This window comes from Panthera tigris, chromosome F3 (genome assembly GCF_018350195.1).
Source record: "Panthera tigris isolate Pti1 chromosome F3, P.tigris_Pti1_mat1.1, whole genome shotgun sequence".
Taxonomy (NCBI): Eukaryota; Metazoa; Chordata; class Mammalia; order Carnivora; family Felidae; genus Panthera; species Panthera tigris.
This window is the reverse complement of record NC_056678.1, coordinates 19,754,880-19,776,964: the sequence shown is the minus strand read 5'-3', so window position 1 is coordinate 19,776,964 and position 22,085 is coordinate 19,754,880. Positions and strand designations below refer to the sequence as shown.

At 40.9% G+C, this 22,085-nt stretch overlaps 1 protein-coding gene across 1 annotated transcript in view; it reads left to right on the top strand.

The window, feature by feature from the left end:
- The window catches only part of LOC102959460, a 495,184-nt gene that overhangs the window by 15,806 nt on the left and 457,293 nt on the right, over window positions 1–22,085 (top strand). Inside the window, exon 2 of the mRNA XM_042976372.1 lies at window positions 1,935–2,004. The gene's annotated coding sequence lies outside the window, so the exon portion shown is untranslated. The remainder of the gene's footprint in view (window positions 1–1,934; window positions 2,005–22,085) is intronic.

The window sequence follows — 22,085 nt, the reverse complement described above, 5'->3', positions numbered from 1 at the left end:
GAGCCTGGCAACTGGGGCAGGGGGCTTGGCTCAAGAGGGCCCAGGATTTGAAGCCCCACTTTCCCCAGCAGTCCTACCATATAAGCCCCTGACCTGGGGAGTGAGAGGTGCTGTGGAGACACGGGCTTTGCCTTCAGCTGCCAATGACAGATGTCATCACACACAGGTCCATATTTCCATTTCCAGTGCCTGCTTCTCCTTTAAAAAAAATTTTTTTTTATATTGACGACCTATAGGGGTTCCTTTGAGCATCTCTCCTAGTTGATGAACCCCACCTTTGGGGGTTTGACTACAAGTACTGCCCTCCTGCTCGATCCTTCATTTTACCAGATATATCTCTGTGTACCAGGCTTGTAGCAGGGATCTCGTGAGTGAACACACAACCCTCAGTGACTCTTGAATGACCCTGAGCAGGTCTCTCCTGCAGGGGAAAAGCATTGGGAAGAGAGGATGTGGTGTGAGCAAAGGCATAAGATCAGGAAATTGTGTACGTGATTAGGAAATCATGAGCTCATGCATTTGACTGCAGATAGGATACTAGTGAGGGAGTGTGTGGGTTATTCTCCAGATGCCCCTTATATCTATTTTTTGCCTTTCTCCTCCCTGCTCTGTGCTCCAGGAGGGAGACTCCCGTGGTTCCATCACATGGCCTTCCTTACCCTCAGCTTTCCTGTCGGAATTCAACAATGGGAGACATGGCCAGCTGGCAGAGGAAGGGGGAAGCAGAGGTGGGGTTATTTATTCCCTTTCTCCTCACCTCCCCCTCCTCCCACCCCCAAGCTGCTGGCGTTCTGGCAGAGCTACTGTCCACCAGTCCTTGAGCCACACTGCTGTCGCAGGCTCTTCCTTCACCTGCGGCTATCCCAAGGGACCGGGGCACACTGTTCCTAGCCTTCACCCCTTCAGGCCTAGCCACAGTATGGCCTTCCAGTGGTTGCTGGTTCCTGTGGGGTTCACCTCCGCTTGCTGTTCCTTAAACCCTACTTACAGCCCTATCTGGAAACGTGGAAATCATTCAGTGTTTCTGAACACAAGAAGGACTTGAGCAGAGGTATAAAGAATAAAGAGCAGTGAATGCGGGAGATGGTGTGCACGTGGAGAATGAACATAAGTGGGCAGCTGACCGGATATGTGGAAATGGAGAAGGAGCCTTTGAAGCTGGGTCCACATCCCTAGGGCCAGGCTGACTGAGAGCATGATGGTGCCACAAGCAGAACTGGGGGAGGGAGGGGAATTGCTGTTACCTTTGGTTTGAGAGAAGTTGAAAATACCTCCAACCTTCCTCTAAAAATTGTGGTCCTCATGGTTATCCCCTCCGAAGGGCTGGGTAGTATGAAGTATTTCATCAGCCTCCTCCAGGCCGGTCTTAGCTCAGGCAACACCACACACAGATGCTGCCCTTCTGTGGAGGGGGCTACTTAGTAGTCACCCAGTGCAGTTGGGGTACTTTAGAGGGTTAATCCACCATGAGCACCTGGGGGTAGCTGGACAACAAGGAGATCTCAAGTATTTTTTGTAGCAGAGGATTTTATTTAGCAATGAGTTGAAACAGCAAAACACATCACACGAGAACACTGTGAAGGAATACAGGCTACTTAGAAGGCTGAGAGGAGAAGGAGGTTCATTCTGTGTGACAGCAGAGGGCAGCTCTGAGAGTCACGAATGGAGGCGTCTGAGAGGTAGGCTACCACTTATAATGGAGACAGCCTTCTAAAGATTGATTCAGTCTGCCTATTGGTGGGATGAGCTCCTTACAGAGTGATGAATGCCTGGTCCCAAATGGGATTAAGTTGAAACTAAATGCTTGCTGGCCACTGACTGTAAAAAGACTTCCTGTATTGTGCTATAAATTGGGCTGAAGAAAGTCACATCATATTCTATTTCCCTCAGTTCCAGCCCAATGATTCTGTGATTTTCCTGTTGCCTAACTACAGGTGCAGAGGTGGGTCGATGTCCACAAGACTAAAACCAGCAGCTGTCCAGGTTCTTGGCCTTTCGTTACAGGTATGTTCTAGAGGGAATCAACAGCACAGAGAACAAACAGAAAATGCTTTGTGGGTCAGAAGCTGAATAATCTTACTTGTTTCTATTTCTCTGCTATGGTCATCTTTGTCTCCTTTAAATAATAGGCCATTTCCTATCGATTCAGATTAACAGCATGAGTTTGATTGGTCAACCATGTGGGGACTATGTGGAAGAGAGAACAAATATGCTTTGATTCCCTAGTGGTTCTACCAGCTGGGGAGTTTCAAAGATTTCCTTTTAAATCTCAATTGAAGATGGGATAAAGGAAATGTGCTATGATGAAAGCATGTCTGGAACATAGAAAGGTGGCAAATGAGGAATTTCCTGCTAAATGGGGGCAGAGAAGAATCTCTGTTTGGGGCTGAAGGGTGTTAAAAAGATACATGCTTATCTAGAAGCACAGTATCTTGAAGGAATTCAGATTTTTCTACTTCAGTCTTCCATTTGATAAGCCCTACATAATATTCATAAATTGACTTTAAGTTTATAGACTGTTTATGTGCATTATCTCGTTTTATCTTGTGAGGCAGATGTGCCAAATAATACTTGCCAGTTTACCAGTTGAGCAACTTGAGACTTGGAGATGCCAGGTTTCCGGTCCAACACCATACAGATCATTAGTGGATGAGCTAGACTTTGAACTTTAATCTTGTAGTCTTCCTATCACATCATAATGAGAGATTAGATTGTAAACTGATCCTAAACACTTATTGTGTATTTATCTTATGCCAGACAGTGGGCTAAGCACTTTATGTGGGTTACAACAATTCCCATTTTCCAGATGTGGAAGCTGAGAATGCTCCTTCCAGCTTCTGGCTCTACCAAAGCAGAGACTGTAGTTGAGTCTCAGTGTTGTTACAGGCTTACCTTATATTTAACACCAGGATGAAAAAAGAAATGTCAGTAACCTTCAGCTCAGTTGAGAATGTGCATGTCTGTGTGAGTGCTGGTACGTGTGTGCCAGGAGCCCTCCCAGAGCTCCACACTTGTGTCTGTAACTGCCTCCTGGCCATCTCCACTGGTTTATACTCCCAGAAACGGAAATGTTCATCTCTCTGAAATGTTCAGCTAACCTCCCTATCTCCTCTCCAACACTGTCCCTCCTTTTGCCTTCTCTGTCTTGGCCAGTGCCATGACTCAAGCTCAACACGTAGAGCAGGTGTTGGTGGTGAAGACCTCTAGATTTGACTTCAACAAAATTGCTCCTGACCATTCCAGCCTTTCCATTCCTACTGCTGTGCCTTAGGTTGGACCAACATTACCTGACTTTGGCAGTACCTGTCTAGTGGAGTCTCTCTACTCTTCTTCCATTCCTACAGATTATCTCAAGTTATATTTTCCAGAGACATAGGTTTTATCCAGTTGATCTCTTTCTCCAAATTCTGCATTAACTTCCGGTTTTAGTTATTCATTCCTCAGATGCTAATTGAGCAACTGCTAAGCGTCAAGCACTCTTCCAGGCTCTGGGAATACCAGAGTGAACAAAGCACAGAGCCCTGTCCCTGTGCCACTTCAAAAGTACACGCTCTTCAGCCTAACAATCAATGTCACCTACAGTTTGGCTCAACTCATTTTTCTGGCCGTTATCGTCTCTGCACAGCTGCAGGTAATATCCACATTCCTTGTCATCCAGTCATGCTGAGTATTCCTGGTGCCTAGAAATTTGTGCCTAGTTGGGTGATTACCTGCACCTGGAGCTCCACTCACCTGTCCAGATTTCCTGTGACGGCACTCACCCGCATCTCTTCCCTGAATTCTTTCCAGATCTAGTCAGAATTAATGTCACTGATACCTTGGGCACAATGTTTCTGTATGTTATGGTTATTATCACAGCCTGCATGATTTCTGTATGTGTCTGTTTCCTCCTTAGACTGAGTTCTTTGAGCAGAGGAGTGTGTTACCTGTATTTGTATTCTCAGCCCTTTGCTCAGTCCCTGGCACGTAGTAGGTGCGTAATAAATTTTAGCCACTTTGAAATATTATAGTCTTGATAGCACCCCTAGTCCCCCATCACCTACCTCCCCCTTTTCAAAGATCCTTAACAGACTTATTTCCACTGATAAATACATCTTGCGCGCGCTGGTGCACGAGTTCAGAAAGGCACTTTTTAGCCTCTAGGTGGCAGTGTTACTGTGCTCAAAGGGAAGGAGTGGAGCAGCAGGCCAGGAAATTGTATCAACCCCTTAGGGTACCTGCCTTCCTGTCTCCTCTTCCTCTGTCTTTCCCTCCTCCCTTTCACCCTCCCTCTCTCCTTTCTTCTTCCCCCCTCCCCGCTCCTCCCACCTCCATTTCTCTTCATCTATTAAATTTCTTCACAGTTTTTTTTGAAACACCAAAGCGTATTGTAAGCCCTGAAGAAAAGATACAGTGCCGGCCGGAGACCCTGTCTCCTCCCTCACACACTTTGTGTAGAATTGTAAATTTTAATATTTCTACTAGATTCCATTTAAATTTTGGAGGTGTGAGGGATTATGATCTTCGGAGAAGGGGAGATAGGAAGCAGTTGTTTTTAGAAGCAGCCAAGGAAATAATTCAAAATGGCCTCACGACATGTCTGGCTATCTACCTCCATTCCTGGATGTGTCCTAGGTGTTGAGGTAGAGCTGAACACTCAGCTTTTCCAGGCAAGTCTGAAAACTGACTTGTTGACCACATTTAAGGAGGGCATGAGGCTGTATCAACAGGGGATGTTTCCATTCAGTTCCAGAGGAAGGTGGCGGAGTTTGCTGGGAGCCCAACTCCAAGGGGGAGAGGGAGCAGGAGAGGGTGGGGGGCCAAGTAGGGTGGATGTGCAGGCTCCAACAAATCAAGGGAATGCAGCTGGGCTTTGCTGTCTGGTAACGAATCTAAATCTCTACCTGCCTATTTTTCCAGAGTGCCCACTGCTCTAACAATTCAGCATTTTAAAGGAAGATGGTGGAGGAGGGAATTGGTAATTTAAGCATGAAAAATGTCATTTTGCCTCAGAGCAAACTGCCTTTCTATGCCCTGGCTCCTTTTGTGTGGTTTGGATTTAGGCATATCTGGAAGATCATTTGCCCAATACTAATAGGAAGTCTCACTGTGCTCGTTTGTTATGAGATGTAATGGGACTTCCTCTCACTGTGGGAATAGCAGCCACCTAGTGCCACTGGTTTCTATTTTTCTGTCACCAAGAGAAACACTCTGTTTCTCTCTCTCTCTCTCACACACACACACACACACACACACACACCAAAGAACTCCTGGATTTTGCCTTTGCACGTTTCTCTTTGAGACAATTAAAATGCAACCATCTTCTTCCAAATCCCATACTTATATTCTTTCCCTGCTTTGGGTTTAAGGTCATTTGGTTTAGAAGGGAGGCCCTTTGACTTGCATGGAGTTAATTAATCAGACTCTTTCCTCCTGCTAAATTCCTCAGTATCTTTGCTTTCTAAAACAGGAGCCCTGTTTTCCTCTCCTTTCTCCTTCGAGTAGCATGTGTTTATCACTTTGGGACCATGCATTTATTGTTCAGTTCTTGCATTCACTGTTGTTACTTATCGTTTTTTTTTTAAAATACAGGGGCGCCTGGGTGGCTGGACTTCGGCTCAGGTCATGATCTCACAGTCTGTGGGTTCGAGCCCCGCGTCGGGTTCTGTGCTGACCGCTCAGAGCCTGGAGCCTGTTTCAGATTCTGTGTCTCCCTCTGTCTGTGATCCTCCCCCGTTCATGCTCTGTCTCTCTCTGTCTCAAAAATAAATAAACGTTAAAAAAAAATTTAAAATACAGATACAACTGTAAGAGGTTTAGAGCTTTACTTGACTTTTCTGTCTCCTTATAAAAGTATGTTTCTTTGGAGAAATCTTTTTTTTTTTTTCTATTCTGCCCCAAATTCTTTGATCAGTGCCATTGATCTCTGCCACCTCTGGGTATTTTGAGGCCCATGTGTGAGGTACCATGTTCTCCTGAAACTGACTAGGGCATGGCAGCCCTCACTGTTGGGCTCCCAGCAAATTCTGCCAGTTGTCTGTTGGCGAGTAAACTTCTTTCCTCTCTATCTTTAAATTGGGGGAGAATGACAAGAATGTCAGATAGTCAAAGTCTTTATAGTTCCCCAAAGCTCCTTGAACAAAATAATACCTTTCTTTTCTTTTTCTTGCCTTCTCAGATGGTTCCTCAATGAGGTTCAAGCTGCCTTATGCCTGGGCCACAGCTGGCACCCCCTGTCACTCATTGCCCTTGTGTTGAGTTTCCCTTGTGTTGTTGGAATGCTTGCAATTTGACTGGTGCTCCAGAGCCTCGAGAAACATAAGGAAACTCACCACCCACCCGTGGGAGGTATGCAAAGATTGCCTGCTGGGCCTCTCTGACAAAGGCTTTCTAACAGTTTTTAAAAAAATTGTCTGTGATGGGAAGTGAGGCTATTCAGAAGTGATGGCCCACAGGGTAGCCAACAGCCTGACATGTGGCTAAGGAAGAGGAATCAGACTGGCTCAGTGGTTGACAGTATGGGTTTCCAAGTCAGTTAAATTTGGGTTCCAATCCCCAGTCCATCATCACTGTGTGGTAGAAAATGCCCTTAGCCTCTCTAGGTCTCCTTTCTTATAGAAAATAGAGAAAGTCATGGTACCTCAAAAAGTTATTCTGAGAATCACCTAAGATAATGCAGGCAAAATTCTTAACACAGTGCCTGAAACACGCCAAGGGCTCAGTGAATGTCATTTGTAATCTACAACTAAAATGTTGACTCTTAAGGGTGGGAAGGCACCTTAGCGATCATCTGCCCACTCCATCGTCTTACAACTGAGCATGAGGCACCCTGGAGCTGTCCACAGTCACTCAGCCAGTGGATGACAGGCAGGTCTCCTGACTCCTAGCCCAGCATGCTTTCTCCCTCAGCTGCAGACCCTAGACCTCCCTTCCTGTTCTGATGGTGGTAGCGGGTGGCAACACACTGGTTATGATTACATACTCATTCGTTCAATAAATATTTATTGAGTGATGCAATGACAAGAATACACAGATCCTATATTGAGCAATCCTGCTGTATTATAGGGGGAATAAAATACTCACCAGTAACTAAAATTCAGAGCACTATAAGTACTCACTAAATAAGGATTTAAAAACGTACCACGGAGGGCAGAGAAAAGAGGCCCCATAAAGCTGAATGGGAAGGTAACAGTGAATACTTATTTGGCTCCTGTTACGTGTTAGGTGCAGTGGGCATCCAAACTCTAAGAGCAAGAACTGTCTCTTATTTATCTTTGCATGCCCAGCACCTAGCATGGTGCAAGTGTGTGGTAGGTGGGTAACAGATATTTCTAGGGGGATGAGTGACTCGAAGTTCTGTCTTCTATCTGTAGTCTAGAGGCCATCATGAGGACCTGAGGACTAGCTGGCAGCACCACTGCCTCTGCTTCTCCTTCCTCTGCTGCTTGTTGCTTTCTCGGTCTGTGCCCGTGGGTGCCCACAGCAGGAGAGCAGCCCTCAGAAGTCAGCCCTGTGGTAGGCACCATAGTTGCTCTGCCTTAGGGAGGACTCGGCTCATAAGTATCTGACTTCTCCCCAGGGGCCTCTCTCCTTTCTACCAAAGCCCTTGTGTCCTGCAACCCACGCCCACAGCTCTCAGCACTATGCTAATCTAATCAATGATTCCATTTTGTCATGTTATTGCCCAGCTTGGCTGCTCTGTTAGAAAGCAAGCTGAGAGCTGTGATCTGATTTCTAGTGGGTTCTGCTACTTTGGCTGGAGGATTGAGAGGAACTGTGTGGGTAGATTTATTTCTCAAATAATCTTCCCCAGAAACCTGTGTTGGCTGTCTTTGTGGAACAAATGGATATTGTCAGTGTTATTGATTTGACCTTTTCCCCTCTCCTGGTGGACAGTGTCTGTGTCCTCACTGCTCCATTTTCTTGGGTGCAGTGAGACAATTTAGAGCCATTTCTAGGAATCCTGCTCTTCCCTTTGGTATTTTGGAGGAAGAAAAACATTTTTTTTTAATTGAAGCATGATCAACATATGATATTCTATTAGTTTCATGTGTATAACATGGAAAAAATTTTTGACATAAGCACAATATAATGATGTTGCAACGCCCTAGACACAACTCTGGTTGTGTGGCATGCTGGAGTCCATGGAAAATACTTCGGTGGAATGATGTGGGCTTTTATTTCTAATGGTGGTTCCTTGTCTCCTGGGAACCCAGCTAACTGGTTGGGCTTTTCAGTGATTTGTGGGTGGTATGGGAAGGAAAACATTCTGATTTTTCTTCTTATTCTGCAACGAGAGAGGAATGCAGGCTCAGATAATATTCTTTTCACTCTAGTACTGAGGTTACTACTAACATTGGCACTGTATGTTCCTCATGTGGGAGGAACACGGGGAAGCAGAAAGTTCTCAGAAGCGTCAGGCTTGGGTAGCATAATCAATTTTAAAAGGAAGAGCCTTTATATTGTTTTGGATTTTTATCATGAAATTATACATGTTCATTAGAGAAAAAAAACATTAAGCAACCAGATAAACAAAATCAAGAAAGAATTATTAAAACACCACAGCGACGCTAACAGCTCACAGATACTTAGCTTTCCAGCCGTAGCATGGCCACCTTTCAGGGTCAGAGGACAGAAGAGGCATAACTACTTCTCCAACATCAATTAAAAATAACCAGGGCTGCTTTATGTGAACTGAAGTTAATAATGAAAATATCTTGTATTTGTGTACTTAATGTATTTATAAAACATATTTAAGTATATCATCTTATTGAATCTTGTAATGACCTTCTTCTGATTTATGTTGTGAATACTCTCATTTTGTAATTAAAAAAAAAACCCCAAAACTGAGATTCAGGAAGGTATAGTGACCTCCTCCAATTAAATAACAGATAAGTGGCAGATCTGGAACTTGAACTGAGGTCATTTGATTTCAGAACGAAAGTTCAATGTATTAGGTTCCAGCCACCTTATTGTTTTATGGGAATCCTGTGTATCGGTGATTGCTACAATAATGCTGTGTAATAAACCACCTCAAAATTCAGTAGGTCAAAATAAGTATTCATGCTGTTACTTGTTGGTCCACAGATTGACTGAAGTTAGCTGATCTAGCCTGGCCTCACCTGGGTGCTCTGCTTCAGACTTCAGGTTGGCTGGATTTGGCTTAAGCCTGTGCCTTGGGTTTACATCTGTTCCATGTGTATTTATTTTGAGGACCAGAGAAGAGGATGCTTTCTCATGGCAGATCACTGGAATACAAGATCTATGATGAACTATGTGAGCACATAGTAGGGAAACGCCCTATTCTTGCCATACCTGTTGATATTCCAGTGGTCAGAGCAAGTCACATGGTCATGCCCATGCAATGAGGAAGGATATACTACCCACAATGGGAAGGGAAGGGGGGTGAATAATAATACAAGCCATCATCACAATCTGGCTTTTTATTCATTGTTTTGTGCATGCAAAATATCCTTACTCCCATCCCAATACCCTTAAATATCATCTAGTTAATATCTAGCTTAATGTCTAAGATCTTGAAATTATACCAAATCTTCATATGGCTTCTATTGACTGATACTTCTGAAATAAAGAGATAAGTTATTTGCTTTCCAACCACCCAATATTCAATATTAAAAGGGACAGAATACCTGAAATAAATATGGCTAATTGCAAAATGGAAGAATAGTAGGCAGACTGAAGTCACTGACCGCAGTCATTCTGAAGTCCTGTTGTGCCAGTGTAGCCAGATTTCCTCTCATCATGTAGGTATAGAGTGTTCTTTTAGTAGGCCAGGGATTGGCAATGGTACAGGGCCACATAGTAAACATTTTAGGCTTTGCAAGCTGTACTTTATCAGTTGTAACATCTCAACTTTGTGTTATGGCAAAAGCATCAGTAGACAATATATAAATTTATGGGTGAGGTTGTGTTTCAATAAAACTTTATCTATTACATCAGGGGAGGTAAGGTTTGGTGTGTGGGACATGCTTCACTGAGCCTTGGACTAGACCCTCGTTCTGCTCGGGTGGCTCATGGCTCACCGGGCCACTGTTCTTCATGTCTTTGGCTCCAGTATTTTCAGACACCATGCATGGCCACCTCTGAAGAGAACTTTAAAGAATAAGCCGTTCTTTCTGGATCAGCAACTTTTTCAGCCTGCTCTCTGCTTATAGAAATTTGGGAGCTAGAGTTCTTTTTACAACTCAGACAGTTGTAGTCTCAGGTCGATGTCATTTTACCAGTACAGGTATCTCAAAAATTTTGAGTTTCCTCCATGTGATTTCAGTCAACTCCATGTTTGTTACACCTGTGGTTCGTTTGGAGACAGATCTCTTGAGACTTCGTTTTGGCTGCCTTGGGTTTATCAGGCCTCTGTGGGATCATGCCTTTTATATTTCTTGGAACTCTTTGTCCAGTTGAAAAGTACTGATAGGCACCACTTTTGTCCTTTCAGAAGTTGTAACAAAGGACATGACAATCATACACTTGATTTGTCCTGAGGCTGATAGGATGGCAAGATAAAGACCGTTTCACTTTTCAAACCTGCAAGTCCTGAAATTTCTGGGCTTTCTATATTTTCTCTCAGTATTGCTTGCACGCTGGTCAGTTTCCTTTATAAACTCAACATTGTCTTGCAATACCTCATCTAGCTAGTAACAACCAAATTACACTATCAACATTCTGCCTTGACACTTTCTTGTCCAATGCTTCAAGTTCATTAGGCAGATTTCTGTCCTCCATGCTATCACAGATGAGTTTTGCCAAGAGCTTCATCACTAAATAACGCGGATGGCATGTTTCCAGCTTTCCGTAACACTTTCCTCATCATCTGCCTAATCACCAAACCACAGTCACATATTTTAGGTTCTCATTGTGACAGTACTCCACTTCTGATAACAGTTTCTGTGTTGGCCAGTTATTGCTACAGTAATGCTGTGTAATAAACTACCCCAAAACTCATGACTTCCAATAACAAGCACTTAATCTCACATTTGCAGGTCTGCTGTTGAATTGTCATTCAGCTGATCTAGGGTGAGTTCAGCAAGGGGCCTTGTTTTAGGTTGCATATGACTGGGGTTGGCTCCAGGCTGTTCCGGGCTTGGGTCTTTTCCAGAGGAGTCTGCTTTCAGTTCAGGATTATGGTAGGGACAAACTCTTCCTACAGCATATCAGTGGAGCACTATAAGTTGAACCACACATTTATTATTATTTTTCTTTCTTTTTCTTTTTAAATTAATTATTTTTAAAATTTACATCCAAGACAGTTAGCATATAGTACAATAGTGATTTCAGGAGTAGATTCCAGTGATTCATCCCCTATGTACAACACCCGGTGCTGGTCCCAACAAGTGCCCTCCTTAATGCCCCTTGCCCATTTAGCCCATGCCCCCTCCCACAACCCTTCCAGCAACCCTCTGTTTGTTCTCTATATTTAAGAGTCTCTTCTGTTTTGTCCCCCTCCCTGTTTTTAAATTATTTTTGCTTCCCTTCCCTTATGTTCATCTGTTCTGTGTCTTAAAGTCCTCATATGAGTGAAGTCATATGACATTTGTCTTTCTCTGACTAATTTCACTTAGCATGATACCCTCTAGTTCCATCCACGTAGTTCCAAATGGCAAAATTTCATTCTTTTTGATTGCCAAGTAATACTCCATTGTGTGTATATATATATATATATATATATATATATACCACATAATCTTTATCCACTCACCCATCGATGAACCACACATTTAAAGTTTGTGCTTGCATCATATTTACTAACATTTTGGTGGACAGAGCATTTTATGTGCCAAGCCTAACATCAGTGGAGCAGGGAAGTTTACTCTGACCTCAGTGGGAAAGGGAAGGGAATGACTTGTTTTGCTAAATAACAATCAAATGATTAACTAGGATTCCCTTTCAAGATATTGACATCAAAAGGAGAAGGAAAGAAGTAGACATTTATCAAATGCCTTACTCAAGGCATCTGGTTTTTCAGTTGACTTCTTACCACAACCTTATGACCAAGTTCTGGCCAGTGAGATGCAAGTGATGTGTGCTTCTGGATTGTATCATTAAAATAAATGGGCTTGTCCTCCCACTGCTCCTTCCACCTGCTGCTGGATGGAATGTGACAGGGGGAGTCAAGGAGCCACTTTGATCCCCAAATGGAAGCCATGTGTTGGTGATGGCAGGCTGCCTTCCCAATCCTGGATTGTTATCTGGAAGAGAAATTGTGATCTTGTTTAAATCATGTTTTTTTCTATCCTGTTACAGCAGCTTAGAGAGTACGTAATACTTCTTCTAGATTGTCACACAATAGGGGGAAAACTATCATGTTTGAACCACTGCATTTTGGGTGTCTTTGTTGAAGGAACTTTGTTTGCTCCTTAAGAGAGATTATATTACTACTATTGATGGTTGTTGAAGGGATCAAGTGAGATAATATGAAAAAAACAAAAAAAGGAAACCAGCAGACTTTCTAAATAAATGGCACTTGTCACAATAATAATGTACTAGATTAGTGATATGGTTGGTATAAAATAGAAGCATATTTAATGTAATGTACAAAACACAATATAATATGGTAATGATTATTAGAACTACTACTAATCAAGTACTGGCCATATTCAGTGCACATTCGTGAGCTCTCTTGAACCGTCAATCTTAGTTCCTGGGGGACCTCCTCTTTCTTCTGCCTCCATCCCCCGCAATGTAGTAGTAGTTGTTTCTGTCATCTCCTTCAGTTGTGGCCCACTCATATTTCAACCAGTATGTCCATAAATAGTCCTGAGAATAGTGAAGAGTTAGAGGTGTTTGAGTGGGAGATCTTAGGCCTTAGTGAGATGTTTTGAGTACGGTTGGGGTATTGGTTTCCAAAATAAAGGTGAAGTGTTATGTATTCTGTCCCTTTGGCACCACATTTTCTGAACTTTTAAAATACAGCTCAGTGCCTGCCAGACCCCTCTCAAATGCATGTAGGTGGTTCAAGGAAAATTCATCACCATTTCTGGAAAAACAGCCTTACATTTAATAGCCTATGGACAGAAGATCGATAACCTTCTCTTTGCAGAGGAAGAATAGTATATTTTCATTATATATTCAGGGTTTATAGGGAGATGTCATGAGACTGGCAAAGAGTGACTCAAGTGCCTCAAAGAGAAGCCGTCCTGCATCCCTGCAGTGAGTACTTGCTGAGCATTCTCACAAGCCAGATGCTTCGCTGGGGATACAAAACTGAATGAGATGTGTTTTGTACCTACAAAGAGCTCACTGTCTAGCGGTTGCAAGTAATGTTTAAGAGAATGGACTATGGAGTCAGTCTAACTGGCTTCAAACCCTGGCTTTGATGCTCAGTGGCCTTATGACCTTGGGAAATTCACTGATTTGTGCCTCTGTTGCTTCTTCTGTCATACGGGGATACTGATGTTAATGCACTTCATAGGCTGGTTGTAAGTATTAAGTAGTTCATACGGGTAAAGCACTTAGAATGCTACCTGGCACATAGTTACTCTTATGTGTTGGCCACCATTATCCATTGGACTGTAAGCTCTGTGAGGTCAGGATGTCTTGTCTGCTTCTCTCACTGCTGTATCCTTGGCAGCTAGATTTAGAACTTGGAACGTGTAGGCATTCAATAAATAGTTGACTGAACTTGTAGATATTCAATAATATTTATTGAACGAGTAGATGATTGGCATCAGCTGTTTGTTTCTTGTAGATCCTCTACCCTCCAAAGAAAGGGTAATATTTACTGAACACTTAGTATCCTCCAGACTCAGTGCTAATTGATCATTCAATTCTCCACAAACTTCATGAGTTTGTTAACATCATCACATTTTACAGATGTGGAAACTGAGGCTCAGAGGGATAAAGTAACTGGCGGGAAGCCACAGAGATGCTAACTGGCAGATTCAGGATTTGAACACGGTGCATTTCTGTTCAGGTGCTTGTGCCGTTGAACCACCGTCCTGTCCTACCCCCTGATGTCCCTGTAGATGGCCGAGCTGATGGCTCCATCAGCACCCTCACACACACGAACCATGTCTCCTTGCATAGGTGCCACCTGCAGTGTGCAAAGGGAGCTGGATACTATGGAAAAGAAAACACACAGAAACCTACATGTGGCATCTTGGCTGCTGGGTACTCTTCACATGGTTTATCAGCTCAGAAATAGAGAGCAAGCTTTGGCTCTTGAGGGCTGAATGGCTCATTGCCTTGGCTGCTCCTGTCTTCCTTCATGTTCAGGAAACAGAAGATACAGTCGAACTTTGAGCTAATGGGTCTGTTCCATTCATTATTTACCCAGGACAGTGTTTTATCATAGAAGCTCCTAAGTGTTTGACAAGGAAGAAAGCATCTCACTAGTGCCTGGGAGGTTATGAGGTAAGCAGATGGTTACTGTTTTCTTCTTTTCTTGGACAGAAGCACAAATGTCTCAGAGAGCGTGGCAGAAGCCTAAATTCTGGGGACTCCAGCAAGCAAGTGGGGGTAATCCCTCTCCCTGTTTCTTTACCCTTTGATAAATGTAAAATAAACCCCTCTGTACCCTTCTGCTATAATGCAGGTGCTGTCAAGTTGGTATTTACATGCAGTACAGTCCTACAGGGGCAAGAGAGAGCACGAGTTCCTAAATGTACCTTGATATACGTTCTTGACTTAGCAGCTGCCCCCAGCCCTGTGCATGTTGGCAGAGTGAATGGGATAGCGATGGTGTCCATAGACGACCTGGCACCTTTAATCCTTGGCCAGTGGACCTGACCAGTTATGTGTACATAACAAGATGTAATATAGTGTTAGAAAACTCTAGTTAATTAGCGGGTGCCTGGGTGGCTCAGTCTGTTAAGCGTCCGACTTCAGCTCAGGTCATGATCTCTTTCTCAGTTCATGAGTTTGAGCCCTGTGTTGGGCTCTGTGCTGACAGCTCAGAGCCTGGAGCCTGCTTTGGATTCTGTGTCTCCCTCTCTCTTTGCGCCTCCCCCACTCAAGCTCTGTCTCTGTCTCTCTTTATATTATAATTATATAATTATACATATAATATATATATTATATAAATTATATATATTATATATTATATATATTATATAAATAATATAAATTATATTATTATATATAATATATATAATATATATTATATATATTTATTTATTTATATATATTTTATATATATTTATAATATATTATATATATATATAAAGAAAACTCTAGTTAATTAAATCTAGGCCTTTCATCTCTAGAACCAATGGCTGGAAGAACCATGACCTGATTAGTTAATAATATCCCTCCTGTTGAATGGGAAATAATAATCACAATAATAGTAACCACTATTGTAACAATAGATAATATTTACTGAATGCTTCTGTTGGCCTGCATAGAGCTAAGTGCTTGCATGCATTATCTGATTTAGTCATCAAAACAATCTTAGGAGGTTTTCATGTAACGAAAATTAAGCACCTGGTATATGCTCTTCAATGTTCTAGGCATTTGGGATAGATCAGTGAACAAAACAGCAGGAGAGAATAAACAATAGACGTAATAAATGAGTCATATGGTATGCTAGAGGTGATAAGTACTATGCAAAACGAAAAAGTAGAGCAGAGAAAGTGGTATTGGAATAAGCAGAGAGAGTTTGCAATTTTACATAGAAGGGTCATGGAGGAGGTTGGACAAAGGCTTGACAGAAGTGAAGGAGTGAACAGTAAAGAGAGCTGAAGGGGAGGGCACTACTAGCAAAGGCCAGAGATGAGAGCCTGCTGGGTACTTCCAAGGAACAACAGTGAGGGGTGGTGTGGAGGGCAGAGCACTGGGAAGTGAATTGCAGGAGGGGAGTAGGAGGTGCCATGGGAGAGGTAATGGAGGGCACCAATACTGGGGGAATGCAATGAGGAGCCATCGGAGGCTGTGAGCAAAAGCATGCTGTGATCTGACCTGCTTGGCTGCTAGGGGAGATTATTAGTTTATCATATTTATAGCTGAGGAAACTGGGATGTAGATGGGCCTGGTAACCTGTCCAGGATGACAGAGCTAGTTAAGTGGAAGGAAGAGCAGGATAGACTCCCAGGTCTGCTGGATTTCAAATCCCATGCCTTTAATGACTAGACTATCTTATCTGTATAACATGGTCAAAAACGCCCTTTCTTTCAAACAGATAATTTTCTTTTGATCCTCATGTTTTCTTTCTGCTACACCCACCCCTACTCTCCTTGCCCAGCCATGCTAGGACATGGTAATTTTCGGTTCAGTCTTGGAAAAAGCTTTAATCTCTTGCTATTAATGCATCCCCTCACCTGTTTTTTTAATTAAAAACTTTTTTATTATTGCAGTTGGCATGCAATATTATATTACTTTCAGGTGTATAGTATGGTGATTTGACAATTCTATACCATTACTCAATGCTCACTATGGTAAGTGTAATTACCAATACCTGGTTTTTTTATTTGCCAATTCATCTGATTCTAAGAGAGAATTCTGTAAGATTCTTTTGCTTTCTTTTGTTACCCCACAACGGGAGGAGTGAGTGTGTGCCCACTTTGGGACTAGAAGAATGATTCCAGGCATTGGACACTCTTAACATCCTCTTCAGTGGCCTGGGGAGTTGATGGCAGAGGGATCATAGCCACTCAGTGGGAAATTGGGGCTCTATTTCATTCCTTTTCCTGGAACTAGCACTTCTGTCTCAGTAGGGGCCCCTTTAATGAATCAATTAAGGAGGGTATTATTATTGGAAGCCGTTTTCAGCCCAATTAAGACCTTGCGACATGTCAGTTGGGATAATAAAAGTGAGTTAAGTCTCAATTTTTCTTTATTAGGGTGTTTATTAGAAGATTGAAATGTTCATTAGGTGGAGTAAAGTGATACAGGCATCCTTTGCTCATCAGAAGCACAGTGGAACCTGCACCGCACTCAGGGTTAATGCAGAGGTCTCTTCTTATACGTAGAGCTGAGTTCTAACTCTGCTTCTGCTGCAGGTAAAAATAAATTTGTGAGGTTCACACTCAGTTTAGAGAATTTTCTTTTGCTTCATGTGATCATGGAAAATTGGACTATGTCTACATGCGTAGGAGTAAGATAGTGGGTCAATATTTGGAATATTGATGAGCCAAACATGAGGTTTGGGAGGGTGGAAACTCAAGCCAGATCCCAGAATCAGCCCAGAGACTAAAATCACAAATTTTTGTAAAGTATATAATTTTTGGCCGTAACATTTTTCAATTATAGAGAAAAATATAAAGAGTAAATTGCTAACACTCATATATCCTCCCAGACATACAAATTTTAACATTTCCCCTATATTTACTTCCATTGTTTGCTTAACATTTTGGATATAATTGAAGCCTCTTATGTAATCCTCCCTGCCCCCATTACCTGCCTCTAACTCATTCTCATGAGTGAACTACTCTCCTGAATTTGGTATTTATCATCCCTTACAGGTTTTTATACCATTATTCTATATACTGTATGTGTGCATTTATAACAATACAAAATATTGCTTTACTGTCAAGCTTTGGGTAAATTTTAGCATATGGTCCATATATGTCTGCAGCTTTCTTTGATTCATGCAATATTTTGTTTTTGAGATTCATCCATGTTGACATAATCAGGTTTAGTTTATTTTCTTTGTTGCATGCATATTTACCTCAATTAACTTATCCATTCTCCTGTGGATGAATTTTCAAGGTATTTGCAATTTTTTTTTATTACAAATAATCCCACAGTGAACTTCCCTGTGTATGTTTTCTTGTGTATACTTGCAAAAATTTCTCTAGGCTAGGGTTTCTCCAATTTAAAATAAGAAAGGAAGATTAAATCATTGTTGCACTATATGCTAATTTGGATGTAAATTAAAAAAATAAAAAATGAAATTAAAAAAATAAAATAAGAAAGGAAGAGATGCATTTTATGTTGCAATTTAGTAACATGCACATTTGCATAATCATGAACACACACACCACAAATAAAAGTTTATAAAAACAATACATCCTTCTATCCATGAAGTACTGTGATATGTACATTGATATCTGTTCTGTCTTACCCCATCCTTTCTAATCCCCTCCTAATCTATTTATTCTTTTCCCTATTCTGTTTTATGTGAGTGTCTTACTAAAAATTGATTCCATAACCCAGGAATGGGTCACAGAATTCAGTTTGAAAAACACTGTTCTGTGATGTTTTATGAAGAAGTGAGAATTTTGGTCATCTTGGACTTTACCTAGATCTTGATAAATTGTTTTCCTAAGTGGTATATGCTTTATTTAAAATTTTCTGGGTGTTTTGCTCTAGGTGTGTCTGTTTTAAGCAATCATAGTTGTATTTAAAACAAATTCCAATGTGATATTCTCTGATGTTTTATTGAAAATCTAGTCTGTATACATGCATAGTGATATATTTGGACTTACTTTAATATTTTTATTTTGTGTTTTTATCATCTTTCCCCCTTCTTTTTTTTCTCTTCTTGCCTTCTGTGGATTAATCAATTTTCTGTATTTCCACCATCAACTTCTTACGTATTTTCTGTTGGCTTGGAAAATAAAGACTGTAGTACTGTTCTATTGGTAGCTTCCTCTACCCTTTAAAAAAATCACACTTGACTATAAGCATTTATAAATAATTTCAAGTTGTTAAGTAATTTTATTCTTCTTTTGAACATAATATGGACCTAGCACCCTTTTCCAACCCTTGCACCCTATCTTGTTACTGTCGTCTAATGTTTGGCTTTACCTGTTTTTTAAAAACAGAAAAATGTTACCAGTTTTTATGGCCAGCAGTTAACTAAATTTATTGACTTAAATTATTTTCTGTTCTCATTTTTAATTTCCTGTGTTGCCATGATTTCCTTCTGTATTCATTTCTCTTTTTGTTGAAGTATATCCTTTTGTGCATCTTTTAGTAAGGAGATATAGATAATATATTTTTTTGTCTTTTTTGTGACTAAAAATTGCCCTTGTTTTGTTCCCACTCGAACAAACTGGGTCTGTTTTAACTGGGTCTGTAATTCTAGGGTGACATTTTTTTTCCTCAGCTTTTCAGAGACACAACTCCATTGTCATCTATCCTCTTCGTCACTTGTGAGAAGTCTTCTGTCATCCCAAATGTCATTCCTTTGTAGATAATCTGGCTTTTCTTATGGTAGCTCTGAAGTATTTTTCTCTCTTTTCTCCCTGATGTTCTGCAGGTTTACTAGTGTCCGTTTTGGATTTATCTGTATTTTTCTTGCTTAGTAGTCAGAGAGTAGTCTTGATGTGGGGACTCTTGGATTACTCATTTTGTAAGATTCAAAGTCTTACCTGTTCTGGTACATCATTAGAAATCTCTCATTCCATTTTCTGTATTTATTAACTACTGTTTCACTTAATTTTTGTTGCCAAAATAAGTCCAGTTAACATCCATCACCACACATAGTTACAGATTCTTTTTCTTGCAATGAGAAATTTTCCTCTTAGAAACTTTCAGTATTATTAGCTATAGTCGTCATGCTATACATTACATCCTGAGGACTCATTTTATAACTGGAAGTTACACCTTTTGACCCCCTCATCCATTCCTCCCTCCTCGCCGCCCCTCTGCCTTACTGCCTCTGGCAACCTCCAGTCTGTTCTATGAGTTCTTTTTTTTTCTTTTAGATTCCACATACAAGTAAGATCATAGAGTATTTGTCTTGAGGTCCATCCATGTTGTCACAAATGGCAGGATTTCTTTCTTTTTATGGCTGAATAATATTCCATTTTATATATACATGTATCGCATTTCTTTATTCATTTACCTGTTGATGGATACTTAGGTCGTTTCCTTATTTGGCTATTATAAATAATGCTGCAATGAACATAGGGGTGCGTATATTTTCAAAATAGTGTTTTCATTTTCTGCAGATAAATACCCAGAAGTGGAACTGCTAGATCATATGGTAGTTCTATTTTTAATTTTTTGAGGAACCTCAAAACAATATAGCCATAGTGGCTGTACTAATTTACATTCCCACAAATAGTGTATAAGGGTTCCCTTTTCTCCACATCTTCACCAAAAATTGTTATTTCTTGTCTTTCTGATAATACTATCCTAATGGGTGTGAAGTGATACCTCATTGTGGTTTTGACTTGCATTTCCCTGATGATTAGTGATGTTGAGCATCTTCTCATGCACCTCTTGGCTACTATGTATGTCTTCAGAAAAATGTCTTTTCATATCCTCCGCCCCTTTTCAAAATTAGATTGTTTATTTGCTATTAAGTTACATGAGTTCTTCATATAATTTGGAGATTAGCTCCTCGTCAGATATATGACTTGCAAATATTTTATCCCACTTGTAGGTTGACTTTTCATTTTGTTGAAGGTTTCCTTTGTGTATAGAAGCTTTTTAGTTTGATGTAATCCGACTTGCTTATTTTTGTTTTTGTTGCCTTTGCTCTTGGTGTTAAATCCAGAAAATCATTACTGTCAAGACTGATGTCAAGGAGCTTACTGCTTATATTGTCTTGTAGGAGTTTTATGGTTTCAGGTCTTATGTTCAAGTCTTTAATACATCTTGAGTTATTTTTTGTGTATGATGTAAGATAGTGGTCCAGTTTTACTCTTTTACGTGTTGTCTGTTCAGTTTTCCCAACACTTATTGAAGGGACCGTCTTTCCCTTTCCCTATTGTATAATCTTGATTCCTCTGCCATAAATTAATTGACCATATATGCGTGGGTTTATTTCTGGGCTCCTTAATCTGTTCCATTAGCCTATGTGTCTGTTTTTATGCCAATACCATATTATTTTTATTATTATGCTTTGTAGTAATACAAAGTTTGAAAGCAGGAAGCATGATGCTTCTAGCTTTGTTCTTTCTCAAGATTGCTTTGGCTTTTTGGGGTCTTTTGTGATTGCATATTAACTTTAGGATTCAAATTATTGCTTAACACTTTAATATCATATTCATCCCATTTGTGAAATTCTGGTGTGGGTTTTATGTTACTTCTGAATGATCTGGCATGAGAGCTTCAGGGTTCTCTTGATTTGTCTAGGTTGGTTTAGTTGTGTGAACTCTGTGGTTTGACATGGGTCTGAATCTCTGGAATCATTAAATGGCTGTGAGATCTTGGGTAAGTTACATAAATTCTATGCCTTAGTTTTCTCATGTGTAAAATAGAGATACTAATTGAACTGATCTCAGGAGTTTATTATACAGATTAAATGAGATAAGGCCTATGAAGTGCTTAGTTTAGTTTCTTGACATGATAAGCACTAACTAAAAATAAGTGATGGCTAAATAAATAAATGATGGCTGTAATAACTATTCTTCCATCTACAGATGACTGTGGACATAGTCCATCTGGATGGGAAGATTGCTGGAGAACTATTATGAATGCAAGGTGGGGATAAGCAAGGGGCAATTGTGAGGAAACCAACAGAGTGAGGAAAATTTAGGGAAGACTAGAAAGTAATAAGGGAATGTCCTCTGATTCATTTGTCTCCTAAATTTTATTAATTCCTCTAATATGAGTGGCTTTTTCATATTCCAAATGTAGCAGTTAATAGGAAAAAAATGACATTCTAGTTCTATTGGACCAACACCAAGAGCTTAAATCTAAAGGCAACTGGCGGACAGTGGAAAGAGCACTATTCTTGGTAAAGGAAGATCTGGGTTTGAACGTGGCTCTACCTCCTTGAATCGGTTATGCTACTTCCCTAAGCTTCAGTTTCCTTATCTGTAAAATGTAAATGGTAATCCTGCTTCTAAGGGCCTTATTGAAGATGAAATGAGATAATGTGTGTGTAAATGCAGGATACCTAACAAGTACTCAGTGATTTTTTAAAAACAGAAAGTCAAAGAGATTTGATTTGATGACTTATGCCCAAAGCACTGCCTCCCTGGATCTCAACTTCAACTTGTATTTGTGTAACTCTGCCTGCAGGCTGGCTCCCCTCCACTTTCCCAAGATTTTTGCAGGCAGGAAGCAGTATAGGGACGTTGTAAGTTGGTAGAGAGGTGCTGTAGTAAAGGTGGTGGAGCCCCATTTCACATCTGAATGGTTGATACTGCTCTATTTTGTGTGTTCAGAGATGGGAGTGATCTACCAACATTCTGAAGACTTGTAGTTAGAATGCGGGGTCGAGACATGTGGTATGTCCTACTTCCTCTCTGAGT